Source organism: Narcine bancroftii, chromosome 2, assembly GCF_036971445.1.
Source record: "Narcine bancroftii isolate sNarBan1 chromosome 2, sNarBan1.hap1, whole genome shotgun sequence".
NCBI classification, from domain to species: Eukaryota; Metazoa; Chordata; class Chondrichthyes; order Torpediniformes; family Narcinidae; genus Narcine; species Narcine bancroftii.
Window position 1 is genome coordinate 135393340 of NC_091470.1, and position 19276 is coordinate 135412615.

The window sequence follows — 19276 nt, forward strand, 5'->3', positions numbered from 1 at the left end:
ATTTGCCCGCCTCTGATTCCCCGCCTCTGTTTCCCCAAATCTGATTACCCGCCTCTGAATCCCCAACTCTGATTCCCTGCCTCTAATTTCCCAGCTCTGATTCCCCGCCTCTGATTCCCCGTGTCTGATTTCCTGCCTCTGATTCCCCGCCTCTGATTACCCATGTCTGATTCACCGCCTCTGATTCCCCACATCTGATTCCCCATCTCTGATTCCGCACATCCGATTCACTGCCTCTGATTCCCCAGCTCTGATTCCCCGCCTCTGATTCCCCGCGTCTTATTCCCTGCTTCTGATTCTGATTCCCTGCCTCTGATTCCCCATATCTGATTCTGCACATCTGATTCCCTGCCTCTGATTCCCCACCTCTGATTCCCCATATCTGATTCCCCGCCTCTGAATCCCCATCTCTGATTCCCGGACACTGATTCCCCACCTCTGATTCCCGGCCTCTTATTACCAGCATCTGATTCCAGGCCTCTGATTCCCGGCCTCTGATTCCCCGCTTCTGATTCTGATTCCCTGCCTCTGATTCCCCATCTCTGATTCCGCACATCTGATTCCCTGCCTCTGATTCCCCACCTCTGAATCCCCATATCTGATTCCCCGCCTCTGTTTCCCCACCTCTGATTCCCCGCCTCTGTTTCCCCATATCTAATTCCCCACCTCTGATGCACCAACTCTGATTCCCCGCCTCTGATTCCCCAGCTCTGATTCCCCGCCTCTGATTCCCCGCATCCGATTCCCCATATCTGATTCCCCGCCTCTGATTCCCAACTATGATTCCCCGCCTCTGATTCCCCAGCTCTGATTCCCTGCCTCTGATTCCCCGCGTTCTATTCCCTGCCTCTGATTCCCCGCCTGTGATTCCCTATCTCTGATTCACCACCTCTGATTCCCCACCTCTGATTCCCCATATCTAATTCCCCGCCTCTGTTTGCCCGCCTCTGATTCCCCGCCTCTGTTTCCCCATATCTGATTCCCCGCCACTGAATCCCCAACTCTGATTCCCTGCCTCTGATTCCCCCCGTCTGATTCCCAGCCTCTGAATCCCCGTGTCTGATATCCTGCCTCTGATTCCCCGCCTCTGATTCCCCATCTCAGATTCACCACCTCTGATTCCCCACCTCTGATTCCCCATCTCTGATTCCGCACATCCGATTCCCTGCCTCTGATTCCCCGACTCTGATTCCCCACCTCTGATTCCCCAACTCTGATTCCCCGCCTCTGATTCCCCGCCTCTGTTTCCCCATATCTAAGTCCCCGCCTCTGATTCCCCAACTCTGATTCCCCACCTCTGATTCCCCAGCTCTGATTACCCACCTCTGATTCCCCATATCTAATTCCCAGCCTCTGTTTCCCCGCCTCTGATTCCCCGCCACTGTTTCCCCATATCTGATTCTCTGCCTGTGAATCCCCAACTCTGATTCCGCACATCCGATTCCCTGCCTCTGATTCCCCGACTCTGATTCCCCACCTCTGATTCCCCAGCTCTTATTCCCCGCCTCTGATTCCCCAACTCTGATTCCCCGCCTCTGATTCCCCACCTCTGATTCCCCAGCTCTGATTCCCCGCCTCTGATTCCCCGACTCTGATTCCCCACCTCTGATTCCCCAGCTCTGATTCCCCGCCTCTGTTTCCCCGCCTCTGATTCCCCGCCTCTGTTTCCCCATATCTGATTCCCCGCCTCTATTTGCCCGCCTCTGATTCCCCGCCTCTGTTTCCCCATATCTGATTCCCCGCCTCTGATTCCCAACTATGATTCCCCGCCTCTGATTCCCCAGCTCTGATTCCCTGCCTCTGATTCCCCGCGTTCTATTCCCTGCCTCTGATTCCCCGCCTGTGATTCCCCATCTCTGATTCACCACCTCTGATTCCCCACCTCTGATTCCCCATATCTAATTCCCCGCCTCTGTTGGCCCGCCTCTGATTCCCCGCCTCTGTTTCCCCATATCTGATTCCCCGCCACTGAATCCCCAACTCTGATTCCCTGCCTCTGATTCCCCAGCTCTGATTCCCCGCCTTTGATTCCCCCCGTCTGAATCCCAGCCTCTGAATCCCCGTGTCTGATATCCTGCCTCTGATTCCCCGCCTCTGATTCCCCATCTCAGATTCACTGCCTCTGATTCCCCACCTCTGATTCCCCATCTCTGATTCCGCACATCCGATTCCCTGCCTCTGATTCCCCGACTCTGATTCCCCACCTCTGATTCCCCAGCTCTGATTCCCCGCCTCTGATTCCCCAACTCTGATTCCCCGCCTCTGATTCCCCGCCTCTGTTTCCCCATATCTAAGTCCCCGCCTCTGATTCCCCAACTCTGATTCCCCACCTCTGATTCCCCAGCTCTGATTCCCCAGCTCTGATTCCCCGCCTCTGATTCCCCAACTCTGATTCCCCGACTCTGATTCCCCGCCTCTGTTTCCCCATATCTAAGTCCCCGCCTCTGATTCCCCGCCACTGTTTCCCCATATCTGATTCTCCGCCTCTGAATCCCCAACTCTGATTCCCTGCATCTAATTCCCCAGCTCTGATTCCCCGCCTCTGATTCCCCGTGTCTGATTTCCTGCCTCTGATTCCCCGCCTCTGATTACCCATGTCTAATTCACCGCCTCTGATTCCCCACCTCTGATTCCCCATCTCTGATTCCGCACATCCGATTCCCAGCCTCTGATTCCATATCTCTGATTCCCCGCCTCTGATTCCCCAACTCTGATTCCCCACCTCTGATTCCCCAGCTCTGATTCCCCGCCTCTGATTCCCCGTGTTTGATTCCCTGCCTCTGATTCCCCGCCTCTGATTCCCCATCTCTGATTCACCGCCTTTGATTCGCCACCTCTGATTCCCCATATCTGATTCCTCGCCTCTGTTTCCCCGCCTCTGATTTCCCGCCTCTGATTCCCCATATCTCATTCCCCGCCTCTGATTCCCCATCTCTGATTCCCGGACTCTGATTCCCCACCTCTGATTCCCGGCCTCTGATTCGCTGCTTCTGATTCTGATTCCCTGCCTCTGATTCCCCATCTCTGATTCCGCACATCTAATTCCCCGCCTCTCTTTCCCCGCCTCTGATTCCCCGTGTTTGATTCCCTGCCTCTGATTCCCGGCCTCTGATTCCCTGCTTCTGATTCTGATTCCCTGCCTTTGATTCCCCATCTCTGATTCCGCACATCTAATTCCCTGCCTCTGATTCCCCACCTCTGATTCCCCATATCTGATTCCCCGCCTCTGTTTCCCCGACTCTGATTCCCCGCCTCTGTTTCCCCATATCTAAGTCCCCGCCTCTGATTCCCCAACTTTGATTCCCCACCTCTGATTCCCCAGCTCTGATTCCCCGCCTCTGATTCCCCGCATCTGATTCCCTGCATCTGATTCCCAGCCTCTGATTCCCTGCCTCTGATTCCCAACCTCTGATTCCCCACCTCTGATTCCCCGCCTCTGATTCCCCGCCTCTGTTTCCCCATATCTGATTCCCCGCCTCTATTTGCCCGCCTCTGATTCCCCTCCTCTGTTTCCCCATATCTGATTACCCGCCTCTGAATCCCCAACTCTGATTCCCTGCCTCTAAATTCCCAGCTCTGATTCCCCGCCTCTGATTCCCCGTGTCTGATTTCCTGCCTCTGATTCCCCGCCTCTGATTACCCATGTCTGATTCACCGCCTCTGATTCCCCACCTATGATTCCCCATCTCTGATTCCGCACATCCGATTCACTGCCTCTGATTCCCCAGCTCTGATTCCCCGCCTCTGATTCCCCGCGTCTTATTCCCTGCTTTTGATTCTGATTCCCTGCCTCTGATTCCCCATCTCTGATTCTGCACATCTGATTCCTCGCCTCTGTTTACCCGCCTCTGATTCCCCGCCTCTGATTCCCCATATCTCATTCCCCACCTCTTATTCCCCATCTCTGATTCCCGGACTCTGATTCCCCACTTCTGATTCCCGGCCTCTGATTCCCTGCTTCTGATTCTGATTCCCTGCCTCTGATTCCCCATCTCTGATTCCGCACATCTAATTCCCTGCCTCTGATTCCCCACCTCTGATTCCCCATATCTGATTCCCCGCCTCTGTTTCCCCGCCTCTGATTCCCCGCCTCTGTTTCCCCATATCTAAGTCCCCGCCTCTGATTCCCCAACTTTGATTCCCCACCTCTCATTCCCCAGCTCTGATTGCCCGCCTCTGATTCCCCGCATCTGATTCCCTGCATCTGATTCCCAGCCTCTGATTCCCTGCCTCTGATTCCCAAACTCTGATTCCCCACCTCTGATTCCCCATATCTGATTCCCCGCCTCTGTTTCCCCGCCTCTGATTCCCCGCCTCTGTTTCCCCATATCTGATTCCCCGCCTCTATTTGCCCGCCTCTGATTCCCCGCCTCTGTTTCCCCATATCTGATTACCCGCCTCTGAATCCCCAACTCTGATTCCCTGCCTCTAATTTCCCAGCTCTGATTCCCCGCCTCTGATTCCCCGTGTCTGATTTCCTGCCTCTGATTCCCCGCCTCTGATTACCCACATCTGATTCCCCATCTCTGATTCCGCACATCCGATTCACTGCCTCTGATTCCCCAGCTCTGATTCCCCGCCTCTGATTCCCCGCGTCTTATTCCCTGCTTCTGATTCTGATTCCCTGCCTCTGATTCCCCATCTCTGATTCTGCACATCTGATTCCCTGCCTCTGATTCCCCACCTCTGATTCCCCATATCTGATTCCCCGCCTCTGAATCCCCATCTCTGATTCCCGGACACTGATTCCCCACCTCTGATTCCCGGCCTCTTATTACCAGCATCTGATTCCAGGCCTCTGATTCCCGGCCTCTGATTCCCCGCTTCTGATTCTGATTCCCCGCCTCTGTTTCCCCGCCTCTGATTCCCCGCCTCTGTTTCCCCATATCTGATTCCCCGCCTCTGATTCCCAACTATGATTCCCCGCCTCTGATTCCCCAGCTCTGATTCCCTGCCTCTGATTCCCCGTGTTCTATTCCCTGCCTCTGATTCCCCGCCTGTGATTCCCCATCTCTGATTCACCACCTCTGATTCCCCACCTCTGATTCCCCATATCTAATTCCCCGCCTCTGTTTGCCCGCCTCTGATTCCCCGCCTCTGTTTCCCCATATCTGATTCCCCGCCACTGAATCCCCAACTCTGATTCCCTGCCTCTGATTCCCCAGCTCTGATTCCCCGCCTTTGATTCCCCCCGTCTGATTCCCAGCCTCTGAATCCCCGTGTCTGATATCCTGCCTCTGATTCCCCGCCTCTGATTCTTCATCTCAGATTCACCGCCTCTGATTCCCCACCTCTGATTCCCCATCTCTGATTCCGCACATCCGATTCCCTGCCTCTGATTCCCCGACTCTGATTCCCCACCTCTGATTCCCCAGCTCTGATTCCCCGCCTCTGATTCCCCAACTCTGATTCCCCGCCTCTGATTCCCCGCCTCTGTTTCCCCATATCTAAGTCCCCGCCTCTGATTCCCCAACTCTGATTCCCCACCTCTGATTCCCCAGCTCTGATTACCCACCTCTGATTCCCCATATCTAATTCCCAGCCTCTGTTTCCCCGCCTCTGATTCCCCGCCACTGTTTCCCCATATCTGATTCTCTGCCTCTGAATCCCCAACTCTGATTCCCTGCATCTAATTCCCCAGCTCTGATTCCCCGCCTCTGATTCCCCGTGTCTGATTTCCTGCCTCTGATTCCCCGCCTCTGATTACCCATGTCTGATTCACCGCCTCTGTTTCCCCGCCTCTGATTTCCTGCCTCTGTTTCCCCATATCTAATTCCCCACCTCTGATGCACCAACTCTGATTCCCCGCCTCTGATTCCCCAGCTCTGATTCCCCGCCTCTGATTCCCCGCATCCGATTCCCCATATCTGATTCCCCGCCTCTGTTTCCCCGCCTCTGATTCCCCGCCTCTGTTTCCACATATCTGATTCCCCGCCTCTGATTCCCAACTATGATTCCCCGCCTCTGATTCCCCAGCTCTGATTCCATGCCTCTGATTCCCCGCGTTCTATTCCCTGCCTCTGATTCCCCGCCTGCGATTCCCCATCTCTGATTCACCACCTCTGATTCCCCACCTCTGATTCCCCATATCTAATTCCCCGCCTCTGTTGGCCCGCCTCTGATTCCCCGCCTCTGTTTCCCCATATCTGATTCCCCGCCACTGAATCCCCAACTCTGATTCCCTGCCTCTGTTTCCCCATATCTGATTCCCCGCCTCTGATTCCCAACTATGATTCCCCGCCTCTGATTCCCCAGCTCTGATTCCCTGCCTCTGATTCCCCGCGTTCTATTCCCTGCCTCTGATTCCCCGCCTGTGATTCCCCATCTCTGATTCACCACCTCTGATTCCCCACCTCTGATTCCCCATATCTAATTCCCCGCCTCTGTTGGCCCGTCTCTGATTCCCCGCCTCTGTTTCCCCATATCTGATTCCCCGCCACTGAATCCCCAACTCTGATTCCCTGCCTCTGATTCCCCGCCTCTGATTCCCCATCTCAGATTCACTGCCTCTGATTCCCCACCTCTGATTCCCCATCTCTGATTCCGCACATCCGATTCCCTGCCTCTGATTCCCCGACTCTGATTCCCCACCTCTGATTCCCCAGCTCTGATTACCCACCTCTGATTCCCCATATCTAATTCCCAGCCTCTGTTTCCCCGCCTCTGATTCCCCGCCACTGTTTCCCCATATCTGATTCTCCGCCTCTGAATCCCCAACTCTGATTCCCTGCATCTAATTCCCCAGCTCTGATTCCCCGCCTCTGATTCCCCGTGTCTGATTTCCTGCCTCTGATTCCCCGCCTCTGATTACCCATGTCTGATTCACCGCCTCTGTTTCCCCGCCTCTGATTCCCCGCCTCTGTTTCCCCATATCTAATTCCCCACCTCTGATGCACCAACTCTGATTCCCCACCTCTGATTCCCCAGCTCTGATTCCCCGCCTCTGATTCCCCGCATCCGATTCCCCATATCTGATTCCCCGCCTCTGTTTCCCCGCCTCTGATTCCCCGCCTCTGTTTCCCCATTACTGATTCCCCACCTCTGATTCCCAACTATGATTCCCCAGCTCTGATTCCCCGCCTTTGATTCCCCCCGTCTGATTCCCAGCCTCTGAATCCCCGTGTCTGATATCCTGCCTCTGATACCCCGCCTCTGATTCCCCATCTCAGATTCACCGCCTCTGATTCCCCACCTCTGATTCCCCATCTCTGATTCCGCACATCCGATTCCCTGCCTCTGATTCCCCGACTCTGATTCGCCACCTCTGAATCCCCAGCTCTGATTCCCCGCCTCTGATTCCCCAACTCTGATTCCCCGCCTCTGATTCCCCAACTCTGATTCCCCGCCTCTGATTCCCCAACTCTGATTCCCCACCTCTGATTCCCCAGCTCTGATTACCCACCTCTGATTCCCCATATCTAATTCCCTGCCTCTGTTTCCCCGCCTCTGATTCCCCGCCACTGTTTCCCCATATCTGATTCTCCGCCTCTGAATCCCCAACTCTGATTCCCTGCATCTAATTCCCCAGCTCTGATTCCCCGCCTCTGATTCCCCGTGTCTGATTACCTGCCACTGATTCCCCGCCTCTGATTACCCATGTCTAATTCACCGCCTCTGATTCCCCACCTCTGATTCCCCATCTCTGATTCCGCACATCCGATTCCCAGCCTCTGATTCCCCACCTCTGATTCCCCAGCTCTGATTCCCCGCCTCTGATTCCCCGTGTTTGATTCCCTGCCTCTGATTCCCCGCCTCTGATTCCCCATCTCTGATTCCTCGCCTCTGTTTCCCCGCCTCTGATTTCCCGCCTCTGATTCCCCATATCTCATTCCCCGCCTCTGATTCCCCATCTCTGATTCCCGGACTCTGATTCCCCACCTCTGATTCCCGGCCTCTGATTCGCTGCTTCTGATTCTGATTACCTGCCTCTGATTCCCCATCTCTGATTCCGCACATCTAATTCCCCGCCTCCGTTTCCCTGCCTCTGATTCCCCGCCTCTGTTTCCCCATATCCAAGTCCCCGCCTCTGATTCCCCAACTTTGATTCCCCACCTCTGATTCCCCAGCTCTGATTCCCCGCCTCTGATTCCCCGCATCTGATTCCCTGCATCTGATTCCCAGCCTCTGATTCCCTGCCTCTGATTCCCAAACTCTGATTCCCCACCTCTGATTCCCCATATCTGATTCCCCACCTCTGTTTCCCCGCCTCTGATTCCCCGCCTCTGTTTCCCCATATCTGATTCCCCGCCTCTGTTTCCCCGCCTCTGATTCCCCGCCTCTGATTCCCCGTGTCTGATTTCCTGCCTCTGATTCCCCGCCTCTGATTACCCATGTCTGATTCACCGCCTCTGATTCCCCACCTCTGATTCCCCATCTCTGATTCCGCACATCCGATTCCCAGCCTCTGATTCCCCATCTCTGATTCCCCGCCTCTGATTCCCCAACTCTGATTCCCCACCTCTGATTCCCCAGCTCTGATTCCCCGCCTCTGATTCCCCGTGTTTGATTCCCTGCCTCTGATTCCCCGCCTCTGATTCCCCATCTCTGATTCACCGCCTTTGATTCGCCACCTCTGTTTCCCCATATCTGATTCCTCGCCTCTGTTTCCCCGCCTCTGATTTCCCGCCTCTGATTCCCCATATCTCATTCCCCGCCTCTGATTCCCCATCTCTGATTCCCGGACGCTGATTCCCCACCTCTGATTCCCGGCCTCTGATTCGCTGCTTCTGATTCTGATTCCCTGCCTCTGATTCCCCATCTCTGATTCCGCACATCTAATTCCCCGCCTCTGTTTCCCCGCCTCTGATTCCCCGCCTCTGTTTCCCCATATCTAAGTCCCCGCCTCTGATTCCCCAACTTTGATTCCCCACCTCTGATTCCCCAGCTCTGATTCCCCGCCTCTGATTCCCCGCATCTGATTCCCCACCTCTGATTCCCCAGCTCTGATTCCCCGCCTCTGATTCCCCAACTCTGATTCCCCGCCTCTGATTCCCCGCCTCTGTTTCCCCATATCTGATTCCCCATCTCTGATTCCGCACATCCGATTCTCTGCCTCTGATTCCCCGCCTCTGATTCCCCAACTTTGATTCCCCACCTCTGATTCCCCAGCTCTGATTCCCCGCCTCTGATTCCCCGCATCTGATTCCCCACCTCTGATTCCCCAGCTCTGATTCCCCGCCTCTGATTCCCCAACTCTGATTCCCCACCTCTGATTCCCCAGCTCTGATTACCCACCTCTGATTCCCAATATCTAATTCCCAGCCTCTGTTTCCCCGCCTCTGATTCCCCGCCACTGTTTACCCATATCTGATTCTCCGCCTCTGAATCCCCAACTCTGATTCCCTGCATCTAATTCCCCAGCTCTGATTCCCCGCCTCTGATTCCCCGCCTCTGATTACCCATGTCTGATGCACCGCCTCTGTTTCCCCGCCTCTGATTCCCCGTCTCTGTTTCCCCATATCTAATTCCCCACCTCTGATGCACCAACTCTGATTCCCCGCCTCTGATTCCCCAGCTCTGATTCCCCGCCTCTGATTCCACGCATCCGATTCCCCATATCTGATTCCACGCCTCTGTTTCCCCGCCTCTGATTCCCCGCCTCTGTTTCCCCATATCTGATTCCCCGCCTCTGATTCCCAACTATGATTCCCCGCCTCTGATTCCCCAGCTCTGATTCCCAGCCTCTGAATCCCCGTGTCTGATATCCTGCCTCTGATTCCCCGCCTCTGATTCCCCATCTCAGATTCACCGCCTCTGATTCCCCACCTCTGATTCCCCATCTCTGATTCCGCACATCCGATTCCCTGCCTCTGATTCCCCGCCTCTGATTCCCCAACTTTGATTCCCCACCTCTGATTCCCCAGCTCTGATTCCCCGCCTCTGATTCCCCGCATCTGATTCCCCACCTCTGATTCCCCAGCTCTGATTCCCCACCTCTGATTCCCCAACTCTGATTCCCCACCTCTGATTCCCCAGCTCTGATTACCCACCTCTGATTCCCCAGCTCCGATTCCCCGCCTCTGATTCCCCAACTCTGATTCCCCGCCTCTGATTCCCCGTGTCTGATTTCCTGCCTCTGATTCCCCGCCTCTGATTACCCATGTCTGATTCACCGCCTCTGTTTCCCCGCCTCTGATTCCCCGCCTCTGTTTCCCCATATCTAATTCCCCACCTCTGATGCACCAACTCTGATTCCCCGCCTCTGATTCCCCAGCTCTGATTCCCCGCCTCTGATTCCCCGCATCCGATTCCCCATATCTGATTCCCCGCCTCTGTTTCCCCGCCTCTGATTCCCCGCCTCTGTTTCCCCATATCTGATTCCCCGCCTCTGATTCCCAACTATGATTCCCCGCCTCTGATTCCCCAGCTCTGATTCCCTGCCTCTGATTCCCCGCGTTCTATTCCCTGCCTCTGATTCCCCGCCTGTGATTCCCCATCTCTGATTCACCACCTCTGATTCCCCACCTCTGATTCCCCATATCTAATTCCCCGCCTCTGTTTGCCCGCCTTTGATTCCCCGCCTCTGTTTCCCCATATCTGATTCCCCGCCACTGAATCCCCAACTCTGATTCCCTGCCTCTGATTCCCCAGCTCTGATTCCCCGCCTTTGATTCCCCCCGTCTGATTCCCAGCCGCTGAATCCCCGTGTCTGATATCCTGCCTCTGATTCCCCGCCTCTGATTCCCCATCTCAGATTCACCACCTCTGATTCCCCACCTCTGATTCCCCATCTCTGATTCCGCACATCCGATTCCCTGCCTCTGATTCCCCGACTCTGATTCCCCACCTCTGATTCCCCAGCTCTGATTCCCCGCCTCTGATTCCCCAACTCTTATTACCTGCCTCTGATTCCCCGCCTCTGTTTCCCCATATCTAAGTCCCCGCCTCTGATTCCCCAACTCTGATTCCCCACCTCTGATTCCCCAACTCTGATTACCCACCTCTGATTCCCCTAATCTAATTCCCTGCCTCTGTTTCCCCGCCTCTGATTCCCCGCCACTGTTTCCCCATATCTGATTCTCCGCCTCTGAATCCCCAACTCTGATTCCCTGCATCTAATTCCCCAGCTCTGATTCCCCGCCTCTGATTCCCCGTGTCTGATTTCCTGCCTCCGATTCCCCGCCTCTGATTAACCATGTCTAATTCACCGCCTCTGATTCCCCACCTCTGATTCCCCATCTCTGATTCCGCACATCCGATTCCCAGCCTCTGATTCCCCATCTCTGATTCCCCGCCTCTGATTCCCCAACTCTGATTCCCCACCTCTGATTCCCCAGCTCTGATTCCCCGCCTCTGATTCCCCGCGTTTGATTCCCTGCCTCTGATTCCCCGCCTCTGATTCCCCATCTCTGATTCACTGCCTTTGATTCGCCACCTCTGATTCCCCATATCTGATTCCTCGCCTCTGCTTCCCCGCCTCTGATTTCCCGCCTCTGATTCCCCATATCTCATTCCCCGCCTCTGATTCCCCATCTCTGATTCCCGGACTCTGATTCCCCACCTCTGATTCCCGGCCTCTGATTCGCTGCTTCTGATTCTGATTCCCTGCCTCTGATTCCCCATCTCTGATTCTGCACATCTAATTCCCCGCCTCTGTTTCCCCGCCTCTGATTCCCCGCCTCTGTTTCCCGATATCTAAGTCCCCGCCTCTGATTCCCCAACTTTGATTCCCCACCTCTGATTCCCCAGCTCTGATTCCCTGCATCTGATTCCCAGCCTCTGATTCCCTGCCTCTGATTCCCAAACTCTGATTCCCCACCTCTGATTCCCCATATCTGATTCCCCGCCTCTGTTTCCCCGCCTCTGATTCCCCGCCTCTGTTTCCCCATATCTTATTCCCCGCCTCTGTTTCCCCGCCTCTGATTCCACGCCTCTGATTCCCCGGGTCTGATTTCCTGCCTCTGATTCCCCGCTTCTGATTACCCGTCTGATTCACCGCCTCTGATTCCCCACCTCTGATTCCCCATCTCTGATTCCGCACATCCGATTCCCAGCCTCTGATTCCCCATCTCTGATTCCCCGCCTCTGATTCCCCAACTCTGATTCCCCACCTCTGATTCCCCAGCTCTGATTCCCCGCCTCTGATTCCCCGTGTTTGATTCCCTGCCTCTGATTCCCCGCCTCTGATTCCCCATATCTGATTCCCCACCTCTGTTTCCCCGCCTCTGATTCCCCGCCTCTGTTTCCCCATATCTGATTCCCCGCCTCTGTTTCCCCGCCTCTGATTCCCCGCCTCTGATTCCCCGTGTCTGATTTCCTGCCTCTGATTCCCCGCCTCTGATTACCCATGTCTGATTCACCGCCTCTGATTCCCCACCTCTGATTCCCCATCTCTGATTCCGCACATCCGATTCCCAGCCTCTGATTCCCCATCTCTGATTCCCCGCCTCTGATTCCCCAACTCTGATTCCCCACCTCCGATTCCCCAGCTCTGATTCCCCGCCCCTGATTCCCCGTGTCTGATTTCCTGCCTCTGATTCCCCGCCTCTGATTCCCCATCTCAGATTCACCGCCTCTGATTCCCCACCTCTGATTCCCCATCTCTGATTCCGCACATCCGATTCCCTGCCTCTGATTCCCCGCCTCTGATTCCCCAACTTTGATTCCCCACCTCTGATTCCCCAGCTCTGATTCCCCGCCTCTGATTCCCCGCATCTGATTCCCCACCTCTGATTCCCCAGCTCTGATTCCCCACCTCTGATTCCCCAACTCTGATTCCCCACCTCTGATTCCCCAGCTCTGATTACCCACCTCTGATTCCCCAGCTCCGATTCCCCGCCTCTGATTCCCCAACTCTGATTCCCCGCCTCTGATTCCCCGTGTCTGATTTCCTGCCTCTGATTCCCCGCCTCTGATTACCCATGTCTGATTCACCGCCTCTGTTTCCCCGCCTCTGATTCCCCGCCTCTGTTTCCCCATATCTAATTCCCCACCTCTGATGCACCAACTCTGATTCCCCGCCTCTGATTCCCCAGCTCTGATTCCCCGCCTCTGATTCCCCGCATCCGATTCCCCATATCTGATTCCCCGCCTCTGTTTCCCCGCCTCTGATTCCCCGCCTCTGTTTCCCCATATCTGATTCCCCGCCTCTGATTCCCAACTATGATTCCCCGCCTCTGATTCCCCAGCTCTGATTCCCTGCCTCTGATTCCCCGCGTTCTATTCCCTGCCTCTGATTCCCCGCCTGTGATTCCCCATCTCTGATTCACCACCTCTGATTCCCCACCTCTGATTTCCCATATCTAATTCCCCGCCTCTGTTTGCCCGCCTCTGATTCCCCGCCTCTGTTTCCCCATATCTGATTCCCCGCCACTGAATCCCCAACTCTGATTCCCTGCCTCTGATTCCCCAGCTCTGATTCCCCGCCTTTGATTCCCCCCGTCTGATTCCCAGCCGCTGAATCCCCGTGTCTGATATCCTGCCTCTGATTCCCCGCCTCTGATTCCCCATCTCAGATTCACCACCTCTGATTCCCCACCTCTGATTCCCCATCTCTGATTCCGCACATCCGATTCCCTGCCTCTGATTCCCCGACTCTGATTCCCCACCTCTGATTCCCCAGCTCTGATTCCCCGCCTCTGATTCCCCAACTCTTATTACCTGCCTCTGATTCCCCGCCTCTGTTTCCCCATATCTAAGTCCCCGCCTCTGATTCCCCAACTCTGATTCCCCACCTCTGATTCCCCAACTCTGATTACCCACCTCTGATTCCCCTAATCTAATTCCCTGCCTCTGTTTCCCCGCCTCTGATTCCCCGCCACTGTTTCCCCATATCTGATTCTCCGCCTCTGAATCCCCAACTCTGATTCCCTGCATCTAATTCCCCAGCTCTGATTCCCCGCCTCTGATTCCCCGTGTCTGATTTCCTGCCTCCGATTCCCCGCCTCTGATTAACCATGTCTCATTCACCGCCTCTGATTCCCCACCTCTGATTCCCCATCTCTGATTCCGCACATCCGATTCCCAGCCTCTGATTCCCCATCTCTGATTCCCCGCCTCTGATTCCCCAACTCTGATTCCCCACCTCTGATTCCCCAGCTCTGATTCCCCGCCTCTGATTCCCCGCGTTTGATTCCCTGCCTCTGATTCCCCGCCTCTGATTCCCCATCTCTGATTCACTGCCTTTGATTCGCCACCTCTGATTCCCCATATCTGATTCCTCGCCTCTGTTTCCCCGCCTCTGATTTCCCGCCTCTGATTCCCCATATCTCATTCCCCGCCTCTGATTCCCCATCTCTGATTCCCGGACTCTGATTCCCCACCTCTGATTCCCGGCCTCTGATTCGCTGCTTCTGATTCTGATTCCCTGCCTCTGATTCCCCATCTCTGATTCTGCACATCTAATTCCCCGCCTCTGTTTCCCCGCCTCTGATTCCCCGCCTCTGTTTCCCGATATCTAAGTCCCCGCCTCTGATTCCCCAACTTTGATTCCCCACCTCTGATTCCCCAGCTCTGATTCCCTGCATCTGATTCCCAAACTCTGATTCCCCACCTCTGATTCCCCATATCTGATTCCCCGCCTCTGTTTCCCCGCCTCTGATTCCCCGCCTCTGTTTCCCCATATCTTATTCCCCGCCTCTGTTTCCCCGCCTCTGATTCCACGCCTCTGATTCCCCGGGTCTGATTTCCTGCCTCTGATTCCGCGCTTCTGATTACCCGTCTGATTCACCGCCTCTGATTCCCCACCTCTGATTCCCCATCTCTGATTCCGCACATCCGATTCCCAGCCTCTGATTCCCCATCTCTGATTCCCCGCCTCTGATTCCCCAACTCTGATTCCCCACCTCTGATTCCCCAGCTCTGATTCCCCGCCTCTGATTCCCCGTGTTTGATTCCCTGCCTCTGATTCCCCGCCTCTGATTCCCCATATCTGATTCCCCACCTCTGTTTCCCCGCCTCTGATTCCCCGCCTCTGTTTCCCCATATCTGATTCCCCGCCTCTGTTTCCCCGCCTCTGATTCCCCGCCTCTGATTCCCCGTGTCTGATTTCCTGCCTCTGATTCCCCGCCTCTGATTACCCATGTCTGATTCACCGCCTCTGATTCCCCACCTCTGATTCCCCATCTCTGATTTCGCACATCCGATTCCCAGCCTCTGATTCCCCATCTCTGATTCCCCGCCTCTGATTCCCCAACTCTGATTCCCCACCTCCGATTCCCCAGCTCTGATTCCCCGCCTCTGATTCCCCGTGTTTGATTCCCTGCCTCTGATTCCCCGCATCTGATTCCCCATCTCTGATTCACCGCCTTTGATTCGCCACCTCTGATTCCCCATATCTGATTCCTCACCTCTGTTTACCCGCCTCAGATTCCCCGCCTCTGATTCCCCATATCTCATTCCCCGCCTCTGATTCCCCACCTCTGATTCCCCATATCTGATTCCCCGCCTCTGTTTCCCCGCCTCTGATTCCCCGCCTCTGTTTCCCCATATCTAAGTCCCCGCCTCTGATTCCCCATCTCTGATTCCCCACCTCTGATTCCCCAGCTCTGATTACACACCTCTGATTCCCCATATCTGATTCCCCGCCTCTGTTTCCCCGCCTCTGATTCCCCGCCACTGTTTCCCCATATCTGATTCCCCGCCTCTGAATCCCCAACTCTGATTCCCTGCATCTAATTCCCCAGCTCTGATTCCCCGCCTCTGATTCCCCGTGTCTGATTTCCTGCCTCTGATTCCCCGCCTCTGATTACCCATGTCTGATTCACCGCCTCTGATTCCCCACCTCTGATTCCCCATCTCTGATTCCGCACATCCGATTCCCAGCCTCTGATTCCCCATCTCTGATTCCCCGCCTCTGATTCCCCAACTCTGATTCCCCACCTCCGATTCCCCAGCTCTGATTCCCCGCCTCTGATTCCCCGTGTTTGATTCCCTGCCTCTGATTCCCCGCATCTGATTCCCCATCTCTGATTCACCGCCTTTGATTCGCCACCTCTGATTCCCCATATCTGATTCCTCACCTCTGTTTACCCGCCTCAGATTCCCCGCCTCTGATTCCCCATATCTCATTCCCCGCCTCTGATTCCCCATCTCTGATTCCCGGACTCTGATTCCCCACCTCTGATTCCCGGCCTCTGATTCCCTGCTTCTGATTCTGATTCCCTGCCTCTGATTCCCCATCTCTGATTCCGCACATCTAATTCCCTGCCTCTGATTCCCCACCTCTGATACCCCATATCTGATTCCCCGCCTCTGTTTCCCCGCCTCTGATTCCCCGCCTCTGTTTCCCCATATCTAAGTCCCCGCCTCTGATTCCCCAACTTTGATTCCCCACCTCTGATTCCCCAGCTCTGATTCCCAGCCTCTGATTCCCCGCATCTGATTCCCTGCATCTGATTCCCAGCCTCTGATTCCCTGCCTCTGATTCCCAACCTCTGATTCCCCACCTCTGATTCCCCGCCTCTGATTCCCCGCCTCTGTTTCCCCATATCTGATACCCCGCCTCTATTTGCCCGGCTCTGATTCCCCTCCTCTGTTTCCCCATATCTGATTACCCGCCTCTGAATCCCCAACTCTGATTCCCTGCCTCTAATTTCCCAGCTCTGATTCCCCGCCTCTGATTCCCCGTGTCTGATTTCCTGCCTCTGATTCCCCGCCTCTGATTACCCATGTCTGATTCACCGCCTCTGATTCCCCACCTATGATTCCCCATCTCTGATTCCGCACATCCGATTCACTGCCTCTGATTCCCCAGCTCTGATTCCCCGCCTCTGATTCCCCGCGTCTTATTCCCTGCTTCTGATTCTGATTCCCTGCCTCTGATTCCACATCTCTGATTCTGCACATCTGATTCCTCGCCTCTGTTTACCCGCCTCTGATTCCCCGCCTCTGATTCCCCATATCTCATTCCCCACCTCTGATTCCCCATCTCTGATTCCCGGACTCTGATTCCCCACTTCTGATTCCCGGCCTCTGATTCCCTGCTTCTGATTCTGATTCCCTGCCTCTGATTCCCCATCTCTGATTCCGCACATCTTATTCCCTGCCTCTGATTCCCCACCTCTGATTCCCCATATCTGATTCCCGCCTCTGTTTCCCCGCTTCTGATTCCCCGCCTCTGTTTCCCCATATCTAAGTCCCCGCCTCTGATTCCCCAACTTTGATTCCCCACCTCTGATTCCCCAGCTCTGATTGCCCGCCTCTGATTCCCCGCATCTGATTCCCTGCATCTGATTCCCAGCCTCTGATTCCCTGCCTCTGATTCCCAAACTCTGATTCCCCACCTCTGATTCCCCATATCTGATTCCCCGCCTCTGTTTCCCCGCCTCTGATTCCCCGCCTCTGTTTCCCCATATCTGATTCCCCGCCTCTATTTGCCCGCCTCTGATTCCCCGCCTCTGTTTCCCCATATCTGATTACCCGCCTCTGAATCCACAACTCTGATTCCCTGCCTCTAATTTCCCAGCTCTGATTCCCCGCCTCTGATTCCCCGTGTCTGATTTCCTGCCTCTGATTCCCCGCCTCTGATTACCCATGTCTGATTCACCGCCTCTGATTCCCCACATCTGATTCCCCATCTCTGATTCCGCACATCCGATTCACTGCCTCTGATTCCCCAGCTCTGATTCCCCGCCTCTGATTCCCCGCGTCTTATTCCCTGCTTCTGATGCTGATTCCCTGCCTCTGATTCCCCATATCTGATTCTGCACATCTGATTCCCTGCCTCTGATTCCCCACCTCTGATTCCCCATATCTGATTCCCCGCCTCTGAATCCCCATCTCTGATTCCCGGACACTGATTCCCCACCTCTGATTCCCGGCTTCTTATTACCAGCATCTGATTCCAGGCCTCTGATTCCCGGCCTCTGATTCCCCGCTTCTGATTCTGATTCCCTGCCTCTGATTCCCCATCTCTGATTCCGCACATCTGATTCCCTGCCTCTGATTCCCCACCTCTGATTCCCCATATCTGATTCCCCGCCTCTGTTTCCCCACCTCTGATTCCCCGCCTCTGTTTCCCCATATCTAATTCCCCACCTCTGATGCACCAACTCTGATTCCCCGCCTCTGATTCCCCAGCTCTGATTCCCCGCCTCTGATTCCCCGCATCCGATTCCCCATATCTGATTCCCCGCCTCTGATTCCCAACTATGATTCCCCGCCTCTGATTCCCCAGCTCTGATTCCCTGCCTCTGATTCCCCGCGTTCTATTCCCTGCCTCTGATTCCCCGCCTGTGATTCCCTATCTCTGATTCACCACCTCTGATTCCCCACCTCTGATTCCCCATATCTAATTCCCCGCCTCTGTTTGCCCGCCTCTGATTCCCCGCCTCTGTTTCCCCATATCTGATTCCGCGCCACTGAATCCCCAACTCTGATTCCCTGCCTCTGATTCCCCAGCTCTGATTCCCCGCCTTTGATTCCCCCCGTCTGATTCCCAGCCTCTGAATCCCCGTGTCTGATATCCTGCCTCTGATTCCCCGCCTCTGATTCCCCATCTCAGATTCACCGCCTCTGATTCCCCACCTCTGATTCCCCATCTCTGATTCCGCACATCCGATTCCCTGCCTCTGATTCCCCGACTCTGATTCCCCACCTCTGATTCCCCAACTCTGATTCCCCGCCTCTGATTCCCCGCCTCTGTTTCCCCATATCTAAGTCCCCGCCTCTGATTCCCCAACTCTGATTCCCCACCTCTGATTCCCCAGCTCTGATTACCCACCTCTGATTCCCCATATCTAATTCCCAGCCTCTGTTTCCCCGCCTCTGATTCCCCGCCACTGTTTCCCCATATCTGATTCTCTGCCTCTGAATCCCCAACTCTGATTCCGCACATCCTATTCCCTGCCTCTGATTCCCCGACTCTGATTCCCCACCTCTGATTCCCCAGCTCTGATTCCCCGCCTCTGATTCCCCAACTCTGATTCCCCGCCTCCTGATTCCCCACCTCTGATTCCCCAGCTCTGATTCCCCGCCTCTGATTCCCCGACTCTGATTCCCCACCTCTGATTCCCCAGCTCTGATTCCCCGCCTCTGTTTCCCCGCCTCTGATTCCCCGCCTCTGTTTCCCCATATCTGATTCCCCGCCTCTATTTGCCCGCCTCTGATTCCCCGCCTCTGTTTCCCCATATCTGATTCCCCGCCTCTGATTCCCAACTATGATTCCCCGCCTCTGATTCCCCAGCTCTGATTCCCTGCCTCTGATTCCCCGCGTTCTATTCCCTGCCTCTGATTCCCCGCCTGTGATTCCCCATCTCTGATTCACCACCTCTGATTCCCCACCTCTGATTCCCCATATCTAATTCCCCGCCTCTGTTGGCCCGCCTCTGATTCCCCG